This window comes from Poecilia formosa, unplaced genomic scaffold (genome assembly GCF_000485575.1).
Source record: "Poecilia formosa unplaced genomic scaffold, Poecilia_formosa-5.1.2 Scaffold10, whole genome shotgun sequence".
Lineage (NCBI taxonomy): Eukaryota > Metazoa > Chordata > Actinopteri > Cyprinodontiformes > Poeciliidae > Poecilia > Poecilia formosa.
In genome coordinates this window covers 2358804-2369599 of record NW_006799949.1, presented here as the reverse complement: position 1 = coordinate 2369599, position 10796 = coordinate 2358804, and the positions used below count along the sequence as shown (strand labels likewise).

The following is a 10796-nucleotide window of genomic DNA, read 5'->3' as shown; positions in this document are numbered from 1 at the left end:
TATATATATATATGTCTTATATACGTAGATTTTAGTGTGTAATTTTAATTGCATTGAAAGAGAAAATTTAATCACATTTTTTACAAATAAACGTTCTGGCCAGCTGGGAAACACATGACACCATTATGCTCCATGTGACTAAGATAGGTTGAGACCACATACATATTTTAGGAAAATTACATTCCCTGACAGCTGTGGCATGTAGCAAAGTAATATATATTGCCACAAACAATTGTAATTCAGGAATGGTTTGAGGAATACAACTAACAAAGGCTAAGATGCTAAGATGTTCTGCTTACATCTTAGCATCACTATTATAATACACCTCCAGGGACTAAAAGAATCCATCCCTCAACTGGTAAGGGTTGCTTTGACACCAAAAAGGGAAACAACACACTGTCATAATGTTATTGCTAATTGTAGTAGAAGCATAATAGCAACACCAAGGGCACCAAACCTGTTCTGAGTATTGCATGAACTACTTCATCAAGTTGTCCTCGCTCTCAAGTAGTTAAATATGCATTGACTCAAATGTTTATTTGCAGACAGAAGTGCCTCTCTCCCCTCTAATTTATTAGCATGGACCCATCAGCTTAACACTCACTGGGGCTATGATTTACATTGCTCAGCTCTGTTTAAAAACGTGTCAGCCTGCTGCAGACCTCAGTGTAAATCAGGGGTTGTAGATTGAGCTATACCCGGCTGATTTTAAGCGCAGGAGCTGGGACCAGTGATGAATGCAGCCATAACCTGCTGAGGCATGAAGATGGAAGTATATCATCATCTTCTCCATATCTAGCCTTAACAACCCTTCTCTGTTTTCGCCACTGCTTCCTTGACACTTGAGATTTAATTTTTCACTTACGGTGAGGATGTGATGCATTTTTGACTGATCTATAATAATAATCATGTTGGCAAAAGTATTCTAATGCATGTTTTATTGATCATAACATTTTTAGCATATGTGGGCTAAATGCTGGGTTTCCCATAATCAATTGTAGTGAACCTAAAAATGTCACCACATTATTTTGGTTGTTTTGTAAATATTTTACATATTGTTTATTATTATATTCTTCATTTCATTTATTTAAAAAAGCAACTAATATTCTGTTTGTTTTGCGACATATTTATCTGCACGTATTCAGTGGCATCTTCAACTATGAAAAACCACTCACCTACACAACAAACAAACACAGATACAAACACAGATCCTGACAAGCGCTTGTTGACAATTTTTTTTTTTTTTTGGAAAAGCTCGAGAAGAGTCTTGACTGGAAGAGCTCCCCAGTTGAGACTGAAACCTACAACCATTTTGGTATGAAGCAGTATTAGTAAGGATAGAGGGGAAAATGTTGTCTACTCACCATAAAATGTTTCTTTTTATTTTATTTCTCATGTCATTCGATACTGGCACCTTTATCTTTCGGTGTGGTGCAAAACATCAAATTGTTGATGTTGGATCAACAAGAATAAGAGTTTCTAGTACAACACTGGACACGACAATTAAATGAGCTAAATTAATAGGAAGCAGCGGCGAGCATAAGTACAAACTTGAAACCCCTAAACAAGCAGCTTGCCAAGTCTTTGCTGACGTTTTCTCCCACATGTGTGGCAGAAGTGCGAGAGAGATGGAGAGCTTGGCTCACCTAGAGAAGAGGGAGCGAGCGGGTTAGGGGGTGAGGGTCAATTACCTGAACACAATTACTGGATCTAACAACCTCCATCCATCACTTGCGTCCTCGCTCAGCACTGTGGCAACCAGCCCTTCCCACATTTGGGTTTCCTTTCCTGTCAGATCGGCCAGACACTCTGTCATCCCAGAGAGGGCCCTGCTTGCACCAATTGAAAACCTGAGTGGCATTCTCAAGCAACCTTTGCTCTACTCCTCCTGGGCCTGCTTACTCCCACACGTCTTAAGTTTTCACCCACCTCTGCAGGGCGGTATGTCGCCTTTGACAATCTGATTTTTGGAGAAGGAGAGACGGGAAGACCTGACAAGAAGAATGCTACCTGTACAGCAAAAAAAAATGGGAACCTTTAGACACTGGTAGACTTTATATCTCTTACTGATGAATAAGCTGATTGCATTTGGATGCATGATGCATTTGCTAAAAATGAATACTTACCCTACTGCGTATGCACGTTGTCTGTTTTATCCAATTTGGTTGCTGAAATGAAGACAATAAATTAATAATATTATTGCACAAGTAACATTCGGTCGTTCCTCCAACCTGATTCGTAATATCATCTCTGTGGTCTTGTATGAATGACTGAAATAAGCTCCCATAAAATAAAAAATACCCAAGGACAAGCTATTACAAGAAGCAGAGAATGTGGGCCCAGATTGTCTGATCTGTAATAAAACAATGAAAGTTCCCTTTCAGCTATACGGGCACTGCAGCTAAGCAAAATTATTCAGGCGGGTAGCCACCCTTGCAGCTTTAGATGGAGATTAGATTGAAGCTGGAAATCTTTTTTAAACGAGCCCAGAGGAAAGCTGTAAACAAAAAAAATACTTTTTTTTTTTCTTTTACCTGCACAAACACATTTCTGCATATTCCTACAAGCACATAGAGCTCTAATGGGTCTTGGGAGAGACAGATGCATGATAAAAATGGCAATGGATGCCTGGAGTAGCAGCATGGGTGCTACTAGAATATAGTTGTGTGGGTCAAGAGAAGGGTTGGGCAAAGTGCAAAGTTGTGGGACTGCATGCCAAATGTGGGTCTGCAACCTTGAGGTTGCAAAGGTTATACTTTGTTCTCTGGTTAATCGTTATGATCTAGATTATGCTGCAGTTGTGTGCATGTATGGGAATGATGTGGTATTTATTTCACCTGTCAGTTTTAATTGTGGTTGCCCTTGAGAAAAAAGTCTTGCTGAAATATTGATGCTATATACCAAACAGGTCTCAGACAACCATGAAGTCAGTTACTGAGCATCTGGGCTCCTCTTTGGTCTATTGGCTACTTTGTCAAAATTTAAACCACAACAATCTCTGAAATGTGAAATGTACTATAGGGACCAAGAAACAAACAACACAAACTTTAAGGGTGCTGCTTACCCACCATTCTTATAAACTTTTATTGTAACATAACATCACAAAGTAACTTGTCTAAGTCCTGTCTGATCTTCTCTCTACCACAACTTTTAATAATGTGGACTGTTTCCCCTTTTCTTCTGGATCCCAATTACCCTCAAAGAGCACAGCCATTCATTCACAAAGCATGGCCACGGTCCATGCTCACGGCATAAGGCTCCAAGCACACCAACACACCACCTTCAGTAGCAGTAGCCACCTTTCTCATCCTATGGCAGTTAAAAATCAACCAAATTAAGGAGAACCGTTGCTTGTGGACCTGTTAATTTCATTCAGCTGGCTGCATACCAGAGTTAACATTTCAGGGAATGGGTGTGTGTTTCCTGCTGACTATTGAGAACAGGATTTCATAAACAGTTACTTAGTTACCATAATTTAGCAGTTTCTATTGACTCAGCCTGAGGTGTTCTGCTTCTCCGATTCACTGACCTGTGGAGGGCAATTGAATGAGAAAGTTTTACAAGGTTTGGTTAATGATTCCTCAAATGCCTCGGAGCACATGAGCAAAATATTACAAAACAGTAAGAACGTCTTTAAAATAGCTGCTTTAAAAGTTCTGATCTGATGCCTGTTAATGACACCAGGGCCTGAGGAGCGAGGTAGGTACTGCAACAGTCGGCACACTCTGGAATGTGTTGTACACTGATGCAGTAGCGCTACAACATAACTAGACTTGACAGTTCTCTGCCTTCCAGGAAGGTCAAGCCCCAAGGATATCCGGCATCATCCCGACAGACAGCCGGAGGGCCAATTGAGGGAGTTGAACTCCAGTTCAGCATGTAACGTGTGAAACATGGTGAAAGCAGTGGGTGGGTAGACATGGCAGAGCTCAGAGGACCCAAACACAGCAGACTGCTCCTGCAGATGGAATCTGTTCACTCAAAGCTCACTGTATATAGGTTGACTGCATACGTTCCGGGTCACTGCACCGCAGCAGGGTTTGAAAGAAGAAAAACAAAATGAAACAAACAAAAAAAAAAAAAGAGAAAGCAGCCAAAAGAAGATCTGCTTTGATTTTATGAACTGATAATTGAAGCTCTGCAGAACAGGAACTTGAAATTTTAAGAAAAACAGATCAGGCAACGGAAAAATAGACTAGGCAAAGGACAACACACTGAAGTAAATATGTTAGTGACAGTTAGAGGGGACATGAGAGAGCATAAATGTAGAAGCCCAAAAAAAAAGAAAAGTTTTGAGTAGCCACTGACTTTCAAAAATATTAATACCCCATGACGTTTTTACATTTGTCAGATCACACTCACAAATGTCAGTATTTTATTGAGATGTTATGTTTTAGACCAATTAGGTAGTGCATAATTGTCACAAAAATATAAAAAGTCCAAAAGATTTGTAAGCGTGGATAACTAAAAGGTGTGGCATGAGTTTGTTAAGAACACCAATGTTCTCTTATGAGATCTATTTTCTGTGTAAGGTTGTGATAAATCACTTTTACATTCAAAAGACAAATAAAACACAAACATTTAAATCCAGAATTAGTACCCTGTATTATGTCAGCTTTGTAATTGCATGCATATATTGATAATCACTACTTAAAGCATTGGTTTTATTATTATTATTTGTTTGTTTTTAATAACTATGATTTTTCTTTTGAATAATTTCTGCACAGACAAAAATAAAAAGTACATTTTAAATAATTCTAAACTTTACAAAGATGCACTCTAAGAGGGTCTGGAACTATTTTCTTTCACCTTTGCTGTCTTCTTGCCCTGCCCCATTGCTTTACTGATAAAATCACACACACAATTTGACTCCCAAAGACTGTTCATTTCTTCTTGAGACATAAACCACCAACTACTGACAAGTCACTGCAGCAGGCGAGGGGTGAATTTATTGTCAGAGTCAAGTCAAACCATGTCTTGGAGTGCTGGTTGTGGATACCATACAGTTATGAAATTCATTTTGAGTTTTTTCCACCTCTGCTGCTTCCACATGGATGAATAATTTCTTACCTTTGATAAGAAGCCTAAATGAGCTGCAATATTGTCAGGCAGGAATAATTGCACTATGCAGTGCATTACCCAGAAGGTATTATAATGGCAGAGGTTTAATTAAGTGTTGTGGCATGGAGGTGAGGAGGAGGCATGATTTGTTTTTGTTTTTTTTTTCTAAAATCCTTACCATCACGAGTTGGAGGTGAATGTGTTTGAAGATGAGCCTGGAAAATGTGAACGGACTGTGTGTTTTTTTTTTTGTTGTTGTTGTTGTTGTTATTCAGCTTCTGTCAAGGTGCAACCGATGAGTAACTAATGAAAAATGTCTATTTCAAAGAGTTGTGACAGTTTGATTTTCTTTCTTTTTTTTTTTTTTTTACATTGCCAAGGCCAAACTCTTTGCAGTTAAACACTTAGATTTAAGTGTCTTTAAAACAGAAGGCAAACCTGGTACATTCATATTTCACTTTCATCTCTGTTCCCTTTCAACCTAGACAGGAGAGATTCATCATTATTAGAGCAACGACAGGCCTATTACCTTCAAAGACTAAGAAAACAAGATAAGAAACAAAAGCATTGATGAAAACTAATTTACTTTGTTTGCTTTTGTTTCAATGCAGTATCTGACATGACTTTCCTGACATGGCAATGGCTTCTCCACACCAAGAGCTTTTCAAACTTTTGTGATTTGTTCTAATTGCAATTGCAAGTTTGAAGTAGAGCTACATTTTTTTTTTCTAGTCGCCCTTTTGAAGCATTTTTTTTCACTGGATGATTTTGTATGTGCAACTTTGTGTGCAATGTGATTTTCTAATATTATAATTGAAAAAAAAATGGTTTAGAGCTAGATAGAGATTTAACATCCCTTTTCTCCCCAATGAGACATTCTGGAAGTGTTTTGTGTCAGTAACATCCTGTGTCAGGATGACCTGTCAGATTCATTCAAAGCTTTCATCAGTGCCCCGCAGTCACCAATTTAGGTAAGATTCAGCCTGGATTTTGGTCTACCCTTCTACTGCCAACCGCTATTTTCAAATTATCAGTGTGATTTGATAGCTTGTTGCAGACAGAAATTGAAAGCCATTCGTTGTATTGCACTAAATGCTGTATTTAATATCTGGTTGATCTTTTCCAAAATATCTTGGGGAATTAAAAAAAAATTAGCTTCTGTTTGTTTGTTGTTGTTGTTTTTTTTCCAATAGCTTGTGGAACTTCAGCTATCAGGAAAGGCTGAACAATTAATAGAACAAAAGGAAACTGACCGGATTGAATGACAGCACAGAAGCACTGATCATGGCAGAACAGGATCAGGGTTCAAGCACCGGAGCAGTAGAGGCCCAGCTGTACCACATCGGGCAAGATCCCAGCTGCAGGGTGTCCAAGGACGCTCCAGAAACAGTCCAGTAACTCTCAGCAGGGTGTCAGATCCTAGCAGTCAAGGAAAAACATTAAAGGTCATAACCAAGAGGTCGGTATAGAGTACAGAAACATCTGTACGTAACACAAACTGGAGACCCCAAAGTCAAAGTGGGACTCACCTCCTTAGGTGGTGGCGAATTAATGAGTTAAGATAATTGTGGGACTTCCAGATTCAAATGGACGAAATGGTAATAATCAATCAATTGGACATTGTGATCATTGATAAGCAGCAGAGACAGTCTTTGTGACTGATGTGGTCATCCCAACTGATAAAGAGAAAATATAAATTAGTAGAAATTATTTAAAGTGAAATAGAGACTTCAGTTCTCCAGATCCTATTAATGAACTCTACATAACAACTGACCACAGATCTTTTAAGTATAGCTTTCTCTAAATATTTCACATAAATTTTGCTCTATCTTCTGTTTCCCCTATAGGTGTTATGACTACCTTGCCTTTATGCATGGGTATGACGTAACACTGATTAGCAATAGTTACATTTCTGATATTTTCCATCTCTTCGGGGTCAACATAAGAGAAAATGTTGAAACTAATGCTGAAAAAAATGCTCTTTAATTTTCATGACTATGTGAACCATGCTGTTGTCATATTCTAGTTGGTTTAAATACCAATTATTTCTGCTGTAGCTTAATTTCCTTATTCCTTTGTCTGTTTTTGAAACAGAGAGCACCATTATAAGAGTACGTGGAAATTAGATTCAACCAATTATAAATTATGAAGTAAATTACAACAATTGAAGAATACGAATGAGACGTAGTGAGCACATCTTACAGGGAAAAATGAGAGTTTTATTTGGTTTGCTAAGGGACAGAATTCTATTTTAAATGTTTGACACATTTGCAGCCCTGCTTTTCCAAAGCGTTGAAGACGTCATCCAGCCATATCATCCTAAGTCTCATCAGAAAAGCGATAGGTGGCACAGAGCCACACAGACAAACACAGATAAACATGTGCAAGCAGTATGATCAAATGCCTTGTCCAGGCCAAAGAGAAAACTCTTTAGAATTAAGATTGTTGTCCACAGAAATCAGCCAGCTGCAAGAGCTTGCGTAAGCGGGACAAGCTCACCGTGTAATGCCCTATCCCTCTTAGGATTACAGATGCATGACGAACACTGGCATTGGGGATAAGTGTTCAAGATGGAGCAGAGGTGTGACTGGAGATAAGACCAGGCAGAGCCTGACAAGTAGAGGAGAAAAGTAAAGAAAATGGGGAGAATTGAAAACTGGGTATGCATCAAATCTGAGCATTATGGGAATGTTGTTGTGTGTCATTAATAGTTCTATTCCTTTTTGACCATCTTTTTATGCATGAAACATTATTTATTAGCTTTTTCTTTATTAGTGTTTTCCAAAAACATTTGCATCTTTTCCACTTTTACATGGTAGAAGCACAAACTGATCAATATTTTTTTGAAAACTGGTTCAGTTTGTTTTGCACTTAAAAACAAAACTCTTTTGCATAGTGTATCAAATAAAATCCCCCCAAAAAGCAATGACTTAAAGAGTAAAAACAACATATACACTTTTGTGTAGCCAAATACTTTTGTGGCACTGCATTAGTCCTGTGTGCTTGTGACGTTTCTTTTCTTTTCATTTTGTCCTGTCCTCAGGACAAAATGTTCTGGGACATTAAACTTATTAACAATTATAATTTACGGTGGGATTATTCTGCAGATGAGATGCATCCAATAGATTAAGCCCAACTTCTGTAACACTGCAACACAGCTGAAGAATGAAGTCACTCTCCTTACTGAACAGTTAATTAGTTTCAGCCAGAATGAAACAGATTTCCATTCTTGCATCTAAAAACTACAGTACCTTAAGGCCTTGATCTGAGAGCCATCTGTACTTTTTCCAAACATGAAGCACATGTGTGTTTTATAAGCCTTCTACAATGTGATATGTTTATTTGTGTTTCCCAGTGAATACTAAGAAGAAAAAAAAAGGCGGTTTGAAAAGACTACAAACCAGATGAACATAGTTATTGTGCTTTGCAAGCCAAAGAGTAGAAAAAGGGGAATGTAGTGAAGTAAATTACAGAGAAGACTTCTGTGGAAGTTTCTAACTTGAGTTTCACATCAGCAATCTTGATGAGGTTTAAGGCCTAATAAGAATATCTACTATTAATATCTTCAGCCCTGTTGATGAAATATAGATTAAGACAGTCATTTTCCAAATGAACGCCTGCCATCTGATATGAGCAAATTTACAGTGGCTATTAGGGTATTACAGAGGGATTGATAAGTATGCACAGGAGAGATCCTATAAGATCAGACTTGATATGCAAAACTACATTGAGTTAACTATTAATTGTTCTTCAAGACTGGCACTATATTTATCTTTCTATAAAGATAAAAAAGATATATAAAACATATAAAGATAATTATATAAAAAATATAATTGATCTTATATAAATTATATCTTATTCAGATAAGATATAATTTATCTTATATAAGTAGGATAAATTATGGAAAATCAGTTCATATATTAATTCCTTTTAACCATTTTATTGGCGACCACCAGACAGGAGTAATTTGCTCCCATCGAAGGGCAGCCAGCGCAGTTAGCGAGAGGTTGCGCAATCGACTTCTCGCTCACTGATTAAAGTATCTGATTTCTTTTTTTTACTATTTTCTTCTTTTCTTTGTATCATTTCATCTGATCATAAGGGTATGTTGTTTGTGTATCTTCAAAGTAAAAATATTGGCTTATAAAAGAACTGTGAAATAAATATATTTGATAGGCAGTATCTGAAAGCCGTATCAAGAAAAACATTAGGAAAAAAGAGCCGGTGACTCTGACACAGGTCCTGACAGATTTGTCATCACTTGGTTGAACCACTAGTGGTATGTTTTTAGTTACCAGCTGCAGGAAATCACCTTGGTGCCATTTACTTTTTGTCAAATTGGAGTATGTTTAATCATTTTTTTATAGATTTGGTAAGATTAACGTTATTAAATTTCATCTCTCTGACAGGATAAATTACCTAAAGATCTAAATTAACTTTAATTATTTGATGAATTGTCAAATTATATGTAGACTTAATATAAATTTATCCTTTGAGTTGAAAATGCTTTGTATACTTAAATTATCTTTAGGTCTAGATAATTTAACAAATAAAACAAAAGCCTTCCTGTGAAATGATTTGTTAGTAGATTGATAATGAGGGAGAAGAAGGTCAAGGGCAGACATGTGTTTGTTGGTATTGGCTTATGTTCCCACTTATTTGTGGTTCAGAAGATTTTCCAGTGGGATTGATGAGCGGGCAACAGAAGCCACCAGGTAATCCAGGTAGGTAGAGTCAGCGGTTCCTCTGATGAAACTGAGTAATCCAGATGAGTAAAGTGGCTCGGAGAGAATCCAGGAAGTAATGGGAATGTTGTAGTTTCACAGAGGACAACTAAAGAGAAGCTCTCCACACATCTGTAAACACAAGTCAGGCAACTAGTGGACTTGTGCACTTAGGATGCCCATACATCCATTAAAATATTGTATTGTTTCAAATTTGTCTCAACAAAATGTGTTATATTTTAAATTATTCAGGTCATAATTTATTTTGTTTATACAAATGGACTTCACTAAGGGGGCATTTACATGACAATGATCCAACAAAAACAGAATTTTTGTTCCGTTTTTGTTGGATCATTTACATGAAAACGTTTTAATTGCAATCTTTGTATCGAAAACGTGTAATGCTCTTGCTGCGCCTAGTTGGTGCTGGGTTCTTTGAAACTAAGTGCGCACGTGTTTAAAAAAAAGTTCTACTTGAAGGCACGTGGATTCGCGTTTCCCCATCAGGTACCGTTCTCCCATAGATTGGGAGAAAACACGCATTGTGTGCGTCCGATTAGGGCGCATGCAGTTGGAAAAAGTGGGATAACTTTGCTGAAACACCTTGTTTGAGCTTTCACGGTGTCCGTAGCGGGCCCCAGACTGGAAGCTGTTTATTGTTTTTACCTTGGAATGGCCAACAGTCTGTTATTCCTATATCAATTTGATAAAATAGGAGCTTCCGCACTTCCCATATCAGTGTCCTCTGTCACCTTTTTCAGCAGTTAAAACAGTTTAATCCGTTGTTACCAAGTCGTAACCTGTTTTTCCGAGCCGCCTACAAATGCAACATGAACGCTGAGACACTCGCGCTGGGTTTACACCTGTGAGGCAGTGAAGGTATGGAGGACCAAAACTGACATAATAATAAAAAAAATAATAATTATATCAATAAAATAATATCCAACATAATAATAAATAAAACAATCAATATAAAAATAAAAGTCGAAATACCTAAATAAAATAATAAAT

At 37.5% G+C, this 10796-nt stretch overlaps 1 long non-coding RNA gene across 1 annotated transcript in view; it reads right to left on the bottom strand.

Annotated features, from left to right (window-relative positions):
* LOC103130273 (uncharacterized) overlaps positions 1-1983 on the bottom strand; it is an 18981-nt gene extending 16998 nt beyond the window's left edge. The window contains exons 1-2 of the long non-coding RNA XR_001660311.1: positions 1930-1983; positions 1692-1829 (exon numbers count right to left, since the gene is read on the bottom strand). This is a non-coding gene — a long non-coding RNA (uncharacterized LOC103130273). The remainder of the gene's footprint in view (positions 1-1691; positions 1830-1929) is intronic.
* Positions 1984-10796: the final 8813 nt, after the last annotated feature.